Source organism: Bos indicus x Bos taurus, chromosome 19 (genome assembly GCF_003369695.1).
Source record: "Bos indicus x Bos taurus breed Angus x Brahman F1 hybrid chromosome 19, Bos_hybrid_MaternalHap_v2.0, whole genome shotgun sequence".
NCBI classification, from domain to species: domain Eukaryota; kingdom Metazoa; phylum Chordata; class Mammalia; order Artiodactyla; family Bovidae; genus Bos; species Bos indicus x Bos taurus.
In genome coordinates, this window is record NC_040094.1 from 714,436 (window position 1) to 729,473 (window position 15,038).

General features: G+C 38.5%; 1 pseudogene; it reads left to right on the top strand.

Moving 5' to 3' along the window:
• Positions 1 to 12,417: 12,417 nt before the first annotated feature.
• Positions 12,418 to 14,071, top strand: LOC113877383 (annotated as a pseudogene).
• The last annotated feature ends 967 nt before the right edge of the window (positions 14,072 to 15,038 follow it).

Consider the following 15,038-nt stretch of genomic DNA (forward strand, 5'->3'; position numbering starts at 1 on the left):
TTCAGGTTGGCTGCAACTATATGAGAGGTCTATTAATTCATATTAGATTCTGAGCATCTCACATGATTAAATGTGCACAGACAATCCCCTGCCTGTGTGTTCAGAGTTCCTAATGTGTCTAACTTTAAACATTGTTCACTCCTTTAAACATTGTTCACTCTTGAGAGGATTTAGGAGATCAGAAACTTTCTGTGCTATATCAAAAGAAAAACTGAAAATACTTTGGAATTAAATAGAATCAAGCCATTTATCTTTTTATTACATGCAAAGGCTTAGTGAACTCACAGTTGAGCTAATAGAAAGTATTTTTTCAGTAAGTAATCATAAGATACATGGACAATAGGAACATGACTGAATTTATTCCTGTGGGGCTCACACAGAATCCAAAGATGCAGAAGATCATATTTGTTGTGTTATTTTTGTCATCTTCATCATCACTGTTGTAGGAAATGTGCTCATCATGGTAGCCATCATAGTCAGTCCAATATTGAGTACTTCCATGTACTTTTTCCTGGCCCATCTCTCTTTTATTGGTACTTGCTATTACTCTTGCTATTCCTCGTCCAAGGAGCGGTGGCTGCGTAGGCACAGGAGGGGCTACAGGAGCTACTCAATATTCAAGATCAGGAGGGGTGGTAATGAGGAGATACCCCTAATCCAAAGTAAGGAGCAGTGGCTGCGTTTTGCTGGAGCAGCTGTGAAGAGATACCCCACGTCCAAGGTAAGATGGTAGGTGTTGTAAGAGGGCATCAGAGGGCAGACACACTGAAACCATAATCACAGAAGAGTAGCCAATCTGATCACACTAGGACCACAGCCATGTCTAAATCAATGAAACTAAGCCATGCCCTGTGGGGCCACCCAAGATAGGCGGGTCATTGTGGAAAAGTCTGACAGAATGTGGTCCACTGGAGAAGGAAATGGCAAACCACTTCAGTATTCTTGCCTTGAGAACCCCATGAACAGTATCAAAAGGCAAAATGATAGGATACTGAAAGAGAAACTCCCCGGGTCAGTAGGTGTCCAATATGCTACTGGAGATCAGTGGAGAAATAACTCCAGAAAGAATGAAGGGATGGAGCCAAAGCAAAAAACAGTACCCAGTTGTGGATGTGACTGGTGATAGAAGCAAGGTCCGATGCTGTAAAGAGTAATATTGCATAGGAACCTGGAATGGCAGGTCCATGAATCAAGGCAAAATGGAAGTGGTCAAACAGGAAATGGCAAGAGTGAATGTCAACATTCTAGGAATCAGCGAACTAAAATGGACTCAAATGGGTGAATTTAACTCAGATGAGCATTATATCTACTACTGCAGGCAGGCATCCCTTAGAAGAAATGGAGTAACCATCATAGTCAACAAAAGAGTCTGAAATGCAGTACTTGAATGCAGTCTCAAAAATGACAGAATGATCTCCGTTTGTTTCCAAGGCAAACATTCAATATCACAGTAATCCATGTCTATGCCCCAACCAGTAATACTGAAGAAGCTGAAGTTGAGCGGTTATATGAACACTTATAAGACATTCTAGAACTAACATTATTTCTGCTTTATTGACTAGTCCAAAGCCTTTGACTGTATGGATCACAATAAGCTGTGGAAAATTCTTCAAGAGATGGGAATACCAGACCACCTGATCTGCCTTTTGAGAAATTGGTTTGCAGGTCAGGAAGCAACAGTTAGAACTGAACATGGAACAACAGACTGGTTCCAAATAGGAAAAGGAGTTCATCAAGGCTGTATATTGTCACCCGGTTTATTTAACTTATATGCAGAGTACATCATGGGAAATGCTGGACTGGAAGAAACACAAGCTGAAATCAAGATTGCCGGGAGAAATATCAATAACCTCAGATATGCAGATGACACCACCCTTATGGCAGAAAGGGAAGAGGAACTCAAAACCCTCTTGACGAAAGTGAAAGTGGAGAGTGAAAAAGTTGGCTTGAAGCTCAACATTCAGAAAAGGAAGATATGGCATCTAGTTCCATCACTTCATGGGAAATAGATGAGGAAACAGTGGAAACAGTGTCAGACTTTATTTTTCTGGGCTCCAAAATCACTGCAGATGGTGACTGCAGCCATGTAATTAAAAGGCGCTTACTCCTTGGAAGGAAAGTTATGACCAACCTAGATAGCATATTCAAAAGCAGAGACATTACTTTGCCAACAAAGGTTCGTCTAGTCAAGGCTATGGTTTTTCCTGTGGTCATGTATGGATGTGAAAGTTGGACTCTGAAGAAGGCTGAGCACCGAAGAATTGATGCTTTTGAACTGTGGTGTTGGAGAAGACTCTTGAGAGTCCCTTGGACAGCAAGGAGATGCAACCAGTCCATTCTGAAGGAGATCAGTCCTAGGATTTCTTTGGAAGAAATGATGCTAAAGCTGAAACTCCGTAGTTTAGCCACCTCATGCGAAGAGTTGACTCATTGGAAAAGACTCTGATGCTGAGAAGGACTCGGGGCAGGAGGAGAAGGGGACAACAGAGGATGAGATGGCTAGATGGCATCACTGACTCGATGGATGTGAGTCTGGGTGAACTCCGGGAGTTGGTGATGGACAGGGAGGCCTGGCGTGCTGTGTGTGATTCATGGGGTCGCAAAGAGTCGGACACGACTGAGCGACTGGACTGAACTGAACTGAGAACTAACACACAAAAATGATATGCTTTTCATTATAGTGGACTGGAATGCAAAAGTAGGAAGTCAAGAAACACACGGAGTAACAGGCAAATTTGGCCTTGGAATACGGAATGAAGCAGGGCAAAGGCTAATAGAATTTTGCCAAGAGAACACACTGGGTATAGCAAACACCCTATTCCAACAACACAAGAGAAGACTCTACACATGGACATCACCAGATGGTCAACACCGGAATCAGATTGATTTTATTCTTTGCAGCCAAAGAGGGAGAAGCTCTATACAGGCAGCAAAAACAAGAGCAGGAGCTGACTGTGACTCAGATCATCAGCTCCTTATTGCCAAATTCAGACTTAAGTTGAACAAAGTTGAGAAAACCACTATACCATTCAGGTATGATCTAAATCAAATCCCTTATGATTATACACTGGAAGTGGGAATTATATTTAAGGGACTAGATCTGATAGATAGAGTGCCTGATGAATTGTGGACGCAGGTTCATGACATTGTACAGGAAACAGGGATCAAGACCATCCCATGGAAAAGAAATGCAAAAAAGCAAAATGGCTGTCTGGGGAGGCCTTACAAATAGCTGTGAAAAGAAGAGAAGCAAAAAGCAAAGGAGAAAAGGAAATATATCAACATCTGAATGCAGAGTTCCAAAAAATAGCAAGAAGAGATAAGAAAGCCTTCTTCAGCGAAAAATGCAAAGAAATAGAGGAAAACAACAGAATGGGAAAGACTAGGGATCTCTTCAAGAAAATCAGAGATACCAAAGGAACATTTCATGCAAAGATGGGCTCGATAAAGGACAGAAATGGTATGGACCTAACAGAAGCAGAAGATATTAAGAAGAGGTGGCAAGAATACACAGAAGAACTGTACAAGAAAGATCTTCATGACCAAGATAATCACGATGGCATGATCACTCACCTAGAGCTAGACATCCTGGAATGTGAAGTCAAGTGGATCTTAGAAAGCATCACTACAATCAACGCTAGTGGAGGTGATGGAATTCCAGTTGAGCTCTTTCAAATCCTGAAAGATGATGCTGTGAAAGTGCTGCACTCAATATGCCAGCAAATTTGGAAAATTTAGCAGTGGCCACAGGACTGGAAAAGATCAGTTTTCATTCCAATCCCAAAGAAAGGCAATGCCAAAGAATGCTCAAACTACCACACAATTGCACTCATCTCACACGCTAGTAAAGTAATGCTCAAAATTCTCCAAGCCAGGCTTCAGTAGCACTTGAACCGTGAACTTCCAGATGTTCAAGCTGGCTTTAGAAAAGGCAGAGGAACCAGAGATCAAATTGCTAACATCCGCTGGATCATCAAAAAAGAGAGAAATATCAATTACCTCAGATATGCAATGACACCACCCTTATGGCAGAAAGTGAAGAGGAACTAAAAAGCTTCTTGATGAAAGTGAAAGAGGAGAGTGAAAAGTTGGCTTAAATATCAACATTCAGAAAAGGAAGATCATGGCATCTGGTCCCATCACTTAATGGGAAATAGATGGGGAAACAGTGGAAACACTGTCAGACTTTATTTTGGGGGGGCTCCAAAACACTGCAGATGGTGACTGCAGCCATGAAATTAAAGGATGCTTTCTCCTTGGAAGAAAAGTTATGACCAAGCTAGATAGCATATTGAAAAGCAGAGACAATACTTTGCCAACAAAGATCTGTCTAGTCAAGCCTTTTTTTTTTTCCAGTGGTCATGTATGGATGCAAGATTTGAACTGTGAAGAAAGCTGAGCGCTGAAGTATTGGTGCTTTTGAACTGTGGTATTGGAGAAGAAACTTGAGAGTCCCTTGGACTGCAAGGAGACCCAAGCAGTTCATCCTAAATTAGATCAGCCCTGGGTGTTCTTGGAAGCAGTGATGCTAAAGCTGAAACTCCAGTACTTTGGCCACCTCTTGCAAAGAGTTGACTCATTGGAAAAGACTCTGATGCTGGGAAGGATTCGGGGCATGAGGAGAAGGGGACGATAGTGGATGAGATGGCTGGATGGCATCACTGACTCGATGCATTTGAGTTTGAGTGAACTCCAGGACATGGTGTTGGACAGGGAGGCCTGGCGCACTGAGATTCATGGAGTCGCAAAGAGTCGGACACGACTGAGTGACTGAATTGAACTGATTCCTCTGTGAATATTCTGAAACTGATCAGATTCACTTCATGAAAATAAGACCATCCTATTTAACGGATGCATGACTCAAATCTTTAGGCAACTTTTCTTTGGAGGTACTGAAGTCATCTTGCTTATGTGATGGCCTATTATAGTGATGTGGGCATTTGCAAGCCCTTGCACTATAATAATATCATGAACTGGCATGTGTGTGGGCTGCTATCAGAGTGACATAAGTGTGAGTTTTTCTTCATGGGATCATGCAGATCTTTTTTGTTGGGGGCCAGCGTAAGGCACTCCGCCCATGGCAAAGTCATGAGGAAGGAGGCTCGACATACGCAAAGGCAGGATCGAGCCTCAGGAGTCCCCCTGGAAATCCTCGAGCATCTACCCCCATAACCAGAGCCTGCCTACTTTACTACTTTGTGCTCTCTCCTACACCTCTGACTTTACGGGGGGCTGCTCCCCCCACCTCTTTCAGAGAAAGAGTTAACTTAGAGCTCCAGTTAATAATAATTCCTGGGTGTGATAGGAGTGTTTCAACCTACAAACTTCTCTGAAGGTTCTCTAGCCTGCCTGACAGGCTTGTCCGGCCACATGTGATTGCTCACAGCCTCCCAACCGTGAGAGGCACGAGATGCTTTAAACCTTCTAAAAACAGGTTCTTTAGAGAAGTTAGAAAACTATTAGTATAAGTATAATGGGCTGATTAGAAATTGTATTGGTGAAGGGTTTTTCATTTGTTGAGCCAATGTTTACTGCTAAGTCTCCACATCCCCTGGCCTTATACACATTAATGAATATATAGAAGAAATAAGTATTAACCTTTGATATAAATCACGTTAGACCTTAGGCCAAGTAAATTATTTCCTTAACTAAAACCCACTACACCCTCACCCTATAGGAATGTAACTTTATTTGAGTGACGTCTGTTTTAAGAATAATCACTCCTGGAGAAATAAGTGTTGACTGACCGCTGTCACAAGGAGAGGGTCGTAAATTGTCAGCAGGCCCCCCTGGCCAGAAGATGATGTAACACCACTAAGACCTCTGTATACATTTGTGTGAAGCACCTGACTTTAATAAAAGTCAGGACTGTTGTCCCTGCGTGACTTTTGTATAACATCTCAGTGTATAAAAACAGACTCTGGAAAATAAAGAATTGGGATCAGTTCCTCGAAAGACTGGTCTCACCATGTAGCTCTCTCTCTCACTCTGGCTGAGTCTCCATCTGGAGCGCGGAACCCACCATGCTTACTAATTATGCCTGGGCTTCTAAGATCTGACTGGGGATCCGACCAGTGTCTCCTCTCCTTCGGGAGAATGGAAGGATGCCTGTGGCCTACATAAGTGGTGCAAGCTTCTTGTCTTGAAGTTTTATTGGTCTCCTGCATAAACCAAGCTACTCAGCATCTTTTCTCCACTGAATTTTCCTACTGAGCTATCCTCATTCTATTACTCTTTATATCTTTGATGAATATTTAAATAGTCACCAAAGCCGTCTCCCCTTCGAATACCCTGGATCAGCCTGGGCTGGACCCCGGCACTTTTTCATCTTCAAATTGCCCTTCTGTGGTCTTAATGTCATAGACCACTTTTTGTGTTCTAAATCCTTTGCTCAATATTGCCTGCACTGACACTCACACTCTAGGATTCTTTGTTGTTGCCAACAATGGATTCCTCTGTCTGTTAAACTTCCTCCTCTGATGGGCTCCTATGTGGTCATTCTGTGCTTCCTAAGGAACCACAGTTTACAGGCGAGGTGCAAGGTGCTTTCCACTTGTATCTCCTCTATCATAGTTGTTATCATACCTCTTGTGCCCTGCACATTTGTGTACCTGAGACCATCAGTTACTTTACCTGTTGATAAAGCAGTTGCTGTATAACTCTCATGTTAATATCTCCCATGTTAAATTCCTTCACCTATACCTTGAGAAATGCCCAGATGAAAAATGCCATTAGGTATTTGTGTAATAGAAAAGTGATTTCAGGTGATTAAAAAAAAAAAAAAAAAGATGCATGGAGCCCAGCATGGATTCCATTGATGCAAATGTCAAAAGTGTATTACTGATGCTTTAAGCAAAGAATATCTTTGAAGTAAAAGGAAAATAAACAACTAGTATACATCATAGATTCTGCAAGGGGAGAAGAAATGGGTGCAAGAAAAGTGAAGGCAATTTGGATATCTCACACTTCATGATTCTAAAACTTACTGTAAAGCCACAATAATCAAAACAGTGTGGTACTGGCATAAAGGCAGGCATATAGAGCAATAGAAAACAGAGACAGAAATAAACCATTACATGAATAGTTAAATGACTTTAAAAGTATGCCAACATCATCCAATTTCAACAGCAATTTTTCAACATATTTACTTGGCAAAACTAGATGTCTATGTGTAAAAGAATGAAAGTAGGTCCTTGCTGCTGCTGCTAAGTCGCTTCAGTCATGTCTGACTCTGTGCAACCCCATGGACTGCAGCCTACCAGGCTTCTCCATCCATGGGATTCTCCAGGCAAGAACACTGGAGTGGGTTGCCATTTCCTTCTCCACCTTAGCTTTCATCATATCACAATATACTCAACTGGATCAAAGACTTTAACATAAGAGCTAAAATCATGAAACAGAAAAAATAGGAAAAGATTCAGGCCATTAGATTAGGCACTGATTTTTTTTTTTAATGACACCAAAAACAAAGGCAGAAGAAAAAAACAGTAGGTAAATAAGACTGTATCATAATTTAAAATTTTTATTTGTCACAGGATACAATCAACAGAGAAAAGGCAACTCACAAAATTGAAGGAAACAAAGATATACCTGATAAGGGGTTCATATCCAGGCTATATAAGGAATTTCTGCAAATCAATAAACTAATAATAATGCAATTAATAAATGGGCAAAGAACTTGAAAGGAGCTTTTATTCCAAATTTGTATAACCATGTTCTTTACAGTATTATTCAGAAGAGTCAAATGTTTAAGCAAACAAAGTATCCATTATCTCATAAATAAATAAACAAAAGGTGGTATACAGTCAATAGAATATTATTCAGTGTTAAAAAGGAGCAAGCGTACTCATGTTACAACACAGATAAATTGTGAGGATGTGTTAAATAAGTCATTCATTCCTTACAAACTTTACCTTCTCTAATAGGTTTATATTTACAGGTGAAGTGAAGTGAAAGTCGCTCAGCTGTGTCCAGCTCTTTGCAACCCCATGGAATGTATAGTCTGCAGAATTCTCCAGGCCAGAATACTGGAGTGGGTAGTCATTCCCTTATTCAGGGGATCTTCCCAATTCATGGACCAAACCCAACTCTCCTACATTGTAGGCTGATTCTTTATTGTCTGAGCCACTAGGGAAACTCTAGTGGTAGGGTTATTTATAGGTACCTCACGTTCAGTTCCTCTTATTATCAGATTATATTATTACAGTACAGATGTCACAGCTAATTAAAGACCGTATCACATATTTTAACTAAAATCCATACTTTAACTAGATTCATTAGTCTTTACTGATGCCATGTTTCTTCTCCAGAATGTGATCCAAAAACCACATTATACACTTTTCAAGTTCTTTTCAGCTCCTCCAGACAGTGACAATTTCTCTGACTTTTCTTGTTTTGAATGACCTAGACCTTGATAGCTTTGAAGAAGACTAGTCAGACATTTTGTATTAAAACCCTCCATTGGGGTTTGTCTGATATTTTTCTCACAATTAGACCAAGGTTATAGGTTATTGGAGAAACACCCACAGAGAAAGTGCTATTTTCCTCATACCATATCAGCAGGTAAATACTCTCAACGTGATTTATCACTGTGCTGTGAATCCTGGTCACCTAACTGAGGTACTGTTTGTCATAATTTCCACCCCCCACCCCTGTACATTTACTCATTTACCTCATTCCATTCTGTGTTCTTTGGAAGGAAGTCACTCAAGTGTTTGAGGATAGAATAGCTGCATAACTTGTGTGGAATTCTTCTGTCTATTCATATATATATTTTTTTTTACATCATTATAACTCACAGATATTTATATCTTGATCTTTGCATTACATCTCAGTTCAATGTTTATTTTCTTGCTGACCTTTATCTAGCACTGGGCATTGGGGGCCCTCTTATTTGGCTCCTGTGTCCCTTTGGGTTATTTTCATCAGTGTGTGTGAAGGGAAGGGACACTTAAGGGAATGGCCTTCTCCAGAATTCTATGCTTTGCATCATCCACATCTAAATACTCCTACAGGGAAGGAAAAAGAGATACACTTGCCCAGTAAAAATTTTATATGGAGTGGATTTCAGAAAGTGTGGGGTGAATCCAGAATCAAATCTGTCTTCTGATGTGCAAGTGAGGACCTAAGTCTCCTCATGAGATCAAAGAACCATTGGTTCTAGATAAACCGAATTTTAAGATGACTTGTTTTATTCTCAGCTGAGTAAATGGTGTTCAAAATTTCCTTGGGCTGAAAAGAGGGTAACTGAACATCCTAACCTTTGTGTGAACTCTTACAGAGCTAACATGACTTTTATAGAAGAGTAACAGTTTATATGATACTTGGAGAAAGTGAATCTGACTAATGACACTGTGAGTGTCTAATACATATAACAGAGCTATGGAAAAATAGAAACTTTATAACATTTCTAGGTGTGTTTTGTATTCTAAAGTCAGATGATGGAAATAAATGCCTTTCACAGCAGCTTCTAAAGAAAATGAGCACTGCTTGGTAGGAGTAATGGAACTGAGGAAGTGAGACATCAGCAAATAGAAGGAATGTCTGCTTGTGAGTTTCAGGATATATTCCATAGATATGATAATTTGTGGTGGATGTAGTAGAATGCAGACTTCACTTTCCCTCAATCCAAGTATAGCATACTGAGAAACACTGTTAGACTGTATGCACAGAAGATTTCCTTAAAGCTTTCATTCATTCAACAGATATTGGTCAAGCACCTACTATTTTCTAGGAGCTCAAATTCAGTAGTTTATGAGTAAAAGTTCTGCTCCTGGTTTCTCCATTCCAACTAGTGTCATTTGTATACATGCAATTTTAATGTATGCGTATGTATCTACATAGTTATACAGATATAAGTATGTTATGGGAATGATTCAAATGTGACTATGTACCTATCATCAATCTATCTATATATAATGTATAAATATATAAATATAGATGATAAATATTCATATAATATTCTTCATAGATATAAACATCAAAATTTTTTTCATTTGCTTGTTGAAGAATCTTGACAGGAGTATACTTGGAAAACAGCTAATTAGACAAATAAACTGTTAGTTAATTAATTGTAGTGTGCTGTCGTTCAATGTGATTAAAAAGCACTGAATTCTGTAACTGCCTCTGTATTTGCCTTAGCATCTACTCATGCTCTCAAGTCTTATATTCTCTCCAAAATATCATTGTCACTCCTGCCTAAATAAGAAGGCAATTTTTATGGCTTAAAGATGTGCAATTGCGAATAATATTGCATTAACTAAGATAAGGCTTCAAAAAATATTAATTTTTGGTAGAATAAATTTAATATTTTTGAGAAGATTCAGAGTCTTGGGCATTCAGAAGAGACTTGTAAAATAAAAATTTTTCAACATCAGAATAAGAAATGATGTTTAACCATGATCATTGCAGTTCCATGCTTTCTAGAATAAAACTAGTTAGAAGAAATATTTTTTTAATACAACACGTGATAATGATGTATTTCAAAATTATCAAAGAGTATATCTTAAAAATTAGACATGGGTCATGTAGCTGATGCCAGCAAAAGTTTCCTCACACAGAAAATACAAATATATGCTCTTGCTGACTTTTTTCTAAATACACATTTTAATATATGAGTATATGTATGTTATATATAAATTATCTGACTTGACTTATCATTTGAACATACAATTCTATCCTCTTACTTTTCACTTTGAATTAGACTTTAGATAGCATTGCTTATGTATCTGCTTTGTTTTTATGAATGGCTTTATCAACTGATGTTATTACTGTAAGTACCATCCTTATTCATTAAACCTCTTTCAGATGTGTTTTAAGTCCTTTTTTTTTTTTTTTTTTTTTAAATTTTTTAAATTTTATTTTATTTTTAAACTTTACATAATTGTATTAGTTTTGACAAATATCAAAATGAATCCACCACAGGTATACATGTGTTCCCCATCCTGAACCCTCCTCCCTCCTCCCTCCCCATACCATCCCTCTGGGTCGTCCCAGTGCACTAGCCCCAAGAATCCAGTATCGTGGATCGAACCTGGACTTTTAAGTCCTTTTTTATCTTTTGCTACCATAGAAAGTGTTGCTGTGGTGGTTATTGTCCTTGTGAGTGAGAGTATCTGTAGGGAATAAAATCACTAGATCCATGTCTATGTGCAGCTATAATATTATGGATGGTGAAAATTGCCTCTTAAGAGATTGTGCCCAATTACACTCCTACAAAAGTGAGGCTGACTAACACCCACAACTCATCAGCACTCTATGTGAACAGACTGCACCACAAAGAACACTTTGTAAAAATGATAGGTGAAAATATCACCTAAATGGACATTAAATTTGAATATATTAACTAGTGAATACAATTGAGAACATTTTCTTGTGGTTAATTATCTAATTTTTGTGACCCCATGGACTGTGGCCCATCCAACTCCTCTGTCTGTGGGATTTCCCAGGCAAGAATCCTGGAATTGGTATTCCCTTCTCCAGGGGATCTTCCTCACCCACAGAATGAACCCTGGTCTCCTGCATTGTGGGCAGATTTTTTAACATCTGAGCCACCAGAGAAGCCCATAATTATATTTAATAAGGAGAAAAGTCTCTTTTTAAAATGGGTTATTTCACCTATTATTTATTTTGCCACATTTTAAGCCTAAAAAGTGAAATCCATTTAATATTTGAAAATTATGATTTTGTCTCACATATAAGTAGCAAACATACTTTTCCAGTTTGGCATTTTGTAATTTGCTATGTAAGGAGATGCAACCAGTCCATTCTGAAGGAGACCAGCCCTGGGATTTCTTTGGAAGGAATGATGCTAAAGCTGAAACTCCAATACTTTGGCCACCTCATGCGAAGAGTTGACTCATTGGAAAAGACCCTGATGCTGGGAGGGATTGGGGGCAGGAGGAGAAGGGGACGACAGAGGATGAGGTGGCTGGATGGCATCACTGACTCGATGGATGTGAGTTTGAGTGAACTCTGGGAGTTGGTGATGGACAGGGAGGCCTGGCATGCTGTGATTCATGGGGTCGCAGAGTCGGACACGACTGAGTGACTGAAATGAACTGAACTGATTAACTTTTATTTGCATAGAATAAAGGTGTGAATGCATGCTCTTTCTCTTAGTTGTGTCATACTCTGTGACCCATGAACTGTAAATCACCAGGCTCCTCTGTCCATGGGATTTTCCAGGCATGAATACTGGAATGGGTTGCCATTCCCTTCTCCAGGGGATCATCCCAACACAGGGATTAAACTCATTTCTCCTTCATCTCCTGCATTGGCAGGCAGATTTTTTTTTACCATTGAGCAATCCAGGAAGCCCTAATATAGGGGACTTAAACCAATTTGTCTAGTGTTTGGCATTTAGCTAGATATGGTAAATAATAATTGCCTTTTAATTTCCATATTCACTTATGTAAGATGAGAGCACAGGACTTTCGAGACATATATAACAAAAATGTTAATGAAATATTTCAGGTATGACTTAGAGCTTTTTCTAAATTCCTGGTGCTTGATTTTAACCTGAAAATTGAAATAGTGCTCTGATTTATGGCAAATGTTCTACTTATATTTTTCCTTCATTTTAGACTAACTGAGACTCTGTGTCTTAAGAAAGCATATTGAAAGACTCAGAAAGATAATGAAGTTGACAGCATATTATAAATTAAAGATTTTACATGTTAATAATAGGAGTTGACTTTAAAACTGTAAACAACTCAAAATGTTTGAGAAATAGAATAAAAGGTAAACTTAATAAAAATCAACATATTATAATAAGTGACATGATGGCCTGGACCAAATTACTGCATAGTCATTACTAAAATTTTATGTTTATTGTCCCTTTCTCTCTGTCTCACCTTCTAGCTTGTGTGTGTACTTATGATGTCTGAAGAATAATTTATTTTTCATTGTTTTCCTGTTTCTTGTATTATTACTTTCATATGCAATCTAGGGAATAGATTAAGTATTATACATTTTTTTAAATTCAGATAAAAGTAATACATAGCAGATAAGTGAGTGCCCATTGAAGAGTGGCAGTCCCACACTTATTTAGGCTTCAACCCTTGTATTCATTAGTACTTTTCTTTTTCTCCTTTGCAGAATGTTTTTCTAACCAGTGTTTTCCTCTCATCAAGTGAAACAAAGCTGCAAAATAACAGTGTAACTGAGTTCATACTGTTAGGATTGAAAGAGGATCCTGAGAGACAGAAAAAGATGTTTGTAATCTTCCTCATTTTCTATTTTGGAACCGTGGTGGGGAATTTGCTTATTATCGTGAACATCAAGTCTAGTCAGACACTTGGGAGCCCCATGTACATCTTCCTATTTTATTTGTCCTTGGTTGATACCTGCTTTTCAACTTCCATGGCTCCAAGATTACTTATAGATGCTCTGTCTGCAAAGAAAATCATATCATACAGTGAGTGCCTGACTCAGGTCTTTGCACTGCATTTTTTGGCTCCATGGAGATCTTTGTCCTGGTTCTCATGGCCATGGATCACTATGCAGCCATTTGCAAGCCTTTGCATTATCCAACCATCATGAGTGGGAAAGCCTGCATCATCTTGATTGTTCTCACATGGATAGGATCTTTTATACATTCTATGGCTCAGATTATCCTGGCCTTGAGATTGCCCTTCTGTGGATCCAGTTTTGTTAATCACTATTGCTGTGATACGCAGCCCTTGTTGAAACTTGCCTGCATGGATATTCATGTGATGAACCTACTGTGGTGTTTAATAGTGGGTTCATTTGCATAAGCAGTTTTATAATTCTGATAATCTCATATATTGTTATCCTGCATTCACTATTAAACCACAGTGCAGAAGGGAGGAAAAAAGCTCTCTCCACTTGTACTTCCCATGTCACTGTAGTTGTCTTATTTTTTGGGCCATTTATATTTATGTATTCCCGCCCCACAACCACTGTTCCCATGGACAAGATGGTGACGGCATTTTATATTATTGGAACACCCTTCCTCACTCCACTCATCTACACACTGAGGAATGCAGAAGTGAAACATGCCATGAGAAAGTTATGGCACGTCAGAATTACCTCAGAAACCAAAAGATGAATTGAAGGCCTTGCTTGATTACTTATTGAGTCATGGTTTAACTGAGTCTGTATAGATATGTGATAGTATTTGTTTATTGTGGGAATGATATATTCTCTCATAAAAGGGTATGAGTTGCTACTTCTTTCTAGTTCGCAGGTAAGATGAACGCTAAGGCTTCTCATTCTTACATCGACCAAATTTACCAATTTTAACCTTGTTCTCTTGTCAAAGTTTATTTTGAAATAAACTCAGTTAAATAGCATGAGTTTTCTTTTTTTTTTTTTTTTTTTTCTTTTTTTCACTGTCTTAGAATGCTTTATTTTACATTTCGACATATAACTTGAAGAACCACAAATCTGGAATAAATTCAGAATTAGTAAATAAAATATTTCTTTTAGGTGACCTGAAATTCTGAACAGAAAGAAACATTTAAAAAAAGTCTCTTTTTAAGTAACATGGAAAATACAATACCATATGTAAAATAGTTAGCCAATAGGAATCTGCTGTATGACTCAGGGAACTCAAACAGGGGCTCTGTGACAATCTGGAGGGGTGAGATGGGGAGGGAGATGGGAGGTAGGTTCAGGAGGGAGGGGACATGGGTGTACCTATGGCTGATTCTTGTTGATGCTTAACAGAAAACAACAACATTCTTTAAAGCAATTATCCTTCAATTAAAAAATAAATAAAATGGCAAAAAATCCTTTAATTAAACTCCTAAATTCAAGACAAAATTTCATTGTTATAGCATAGTTTATATTTGTCCAATTTTATTTAACCATCTAAATCTCAAGTGATATTTTTATTATAATATTTATGGAAAATATTAAATATGGTATAAAATAGATTTACAGTATTTGACAGTATAGCCTGCATTTGAAAACAATATATAAAGAGAAGATAACTGAATTTGGAGTCAAATGCCTTCTTTAATACTTGGACTATGCCACTTAGAAGTTAAAAGCTCTGAAGCAGGGTGTTTTTT